Here is a 2,457-nt window from a genome sequence, read left to right as displayed (position 1 = left end):
GGGGGGGGGGGGGGGGGTCATGGGTTTCTTTAGGCCATCAGAGCTGCAGTTATATTAACATATATATGTATATATTAAATCTTTAATGTAAGTTAATCAACAACAAAAAACTCTATAAATTCTATATTAATGTTAATACATAGATTTTGGCCCAGATGTTCAGCAGCTTATTTGCAGATGAAACGCTGAACTGATTATTGGAGGGTTTTTCCTGAGGAATTAAAGTGCTGGAAACCAAACTGAAGGTGGATAAACACCAAGAAAGGAATTGTTAAGGCTTTATTTTATGGGTAAGAACACATTTATTAATCTGCCAGGATGTTTCCTGGAAAGAACAATGTAACTTGATAGTTTTTATGGGGAAAGCAGAAATTTAAACAACTGCTCCATTTAAACCCAAATAAATAGCATCAACTTATTATTGGAAACTATTTATATAAATTGAATTATGTGTTTGTTTATAGACATATTTTCACATTTTTGCATGTCCAGCTCACTAAAAAATCTACCTCTTCTGCTGCTACTACTGCTAATATATTCCAAATACTATATTTTTACTGCACTTACTACTACTACTTCCACTACTTCTGCACTAGAGTTGCACTGCTGCAGGCCAACTGTTTATCTTATTGGACTGAATCTCCAGCTGTAATGACTTAACACTGATGACTCAGGATGAGACACTGATGACTTTGGAATGAAACATCAAATGGCCAGATAAACTTAATTAGGACTCAATGGCCTCAGAAATCGGCTTTACTTATCAGCATTAACTGTAATGTGCCGGTTAATGACATAGACCTACATGATGATCATGTCAGAACTTTAAATGGATAAAGGCTCAGTTCACCCAAATTGCAAAAAGCTGCCTTTAATAGCTGCTTCACTGCTGTACAAGGTGGATAGAGTTTTATTTGTTGTGTTTTAGGTAGGCTTGGATAACATCATGGTAAATACTGTTGGACAATTCAGAATTATCTACCGTGAAAGATTTTGCAAATACCTTTCTCTACGGCCTCCAGGTGTCTGCGGCCACTACGGAAGGACTGATGATAATGTGTTGTTTTTTTGACACAATGTGATGATTTGTGAGGTATTTCAGTCCCTGGAACAAAACAGTATTTTCTTTAATCCATAAACAGGTTCTCAGTTGGTTTGTTCAGAAAATATAAAATCACCAGATTGTAGGATTTAGTGGTATCTAGTGGTGTAGTTGCAGTTTGCAACTCCCTCGCTTCACCCTCTCCTTCCAAGCACAAAGGAGATACTCCACTTAAGGCAACCTGCAGCGCCTGTAGATATAAAAGGCTCAGGTGGTTATACACTATATTGAAAACAGAGTTAGGCATGTTGTATTCCATTTCTGTCAATAGAGCCTCCTAAAAGTTACAAACTGAACCTTTGAAGCAGTAAAAATATTCATTTTAAAAAAACTCAAAGTCCTTGTTACTGAGAATGTATGTATGGATAGATACCATCAAGGTTAATATAATATTTTTTGTGAACTGACCCTTTAAACTCTAAACTACAACAAGCGTTATCAGATTTACTTCTAAATAAAACATGTTTTTAAGATGGGCCAAAGTGGAAGCATGTGAGTTCTTGAAAAGCCTTCTTTAGTCTTGTTAATAAACACTTTATTTGACCAAGTGCTTTGTGATGTCCACATGTGTCTCCATGAGGTGAAAGAGCAGTCAGGCCTCAGCAGTCCACCAGCTGACCTGTGCAGCATGGAGGCAGAGAGATGTCTGGGCAGAGCACTTCACATTTTCAGGGTGGGGTTTGAAAGAGCTGCATCAAGCTGGAGGCAATTCAATACAGGAAGGACTGGAAGTTCCCCGCGGGTTTCTCTTCAAAATAAAGCTCAAGGTGTGTCTTTTGTGGGGGAGAAAAGGGAAAGAAAAATCTAAACACACATCCTTAAATTACAAAACTACTCATTTCTGTGTTTGAGCTTCACTTGAAGGATGATGTGTACCTCTTTGGGTTCAGAGAATTCACCTGTATACGCTGATGAGACTGGTTTGACAGGATAGTGCGAAGTTCAATTTAATAACAAAGCTGTTGTCTTTTTCTTTTGTCTAATAATTGAGGGATTGACACACTGAAGCATGAACCGGTCGTACTGTATCGGATTATATTTTAGAGTAACCCTGATTGTTTAGTCAATTACATTTATGAAAATTGTGAAAAAAGCCTTCCATGAGCTATTAGTGATCTAAAAAAAAAACAGCGCTCGAATGTGAACAATGTGTGCCATATTCTATTATTATTATATTCTATTAAACATGATGCACTTAAAATGCTGTATATTTTTAACATGACCAATATTTCATTTATCACTCGCTCAGTACATTCTGGCACATCGTCAGAATATCTATATTTTTGAAACTGTGCAATTACATTTTTATTTGAATATTTTGTACAAAGTTCTTTACAGGCTCACTATCTATGTAT

Source organism: Morone saxatilis, unplaced genomic scaffold (assembly GCF_004916995.1).
Source record: "Morone saxatilis isolate NCDOM2014 unplaced genomic scaffold, NCSU_SB_2.0 Contig17, whole genome shotgun sequence".
Lineage (NCBI taxonomy): Eukaryota > Metazoa > Chordata > Actinopteri > Moronidae > Morone > Morone saxatilis.
This window is presented reverse-complemented; position numbering follows the sequence as displayed.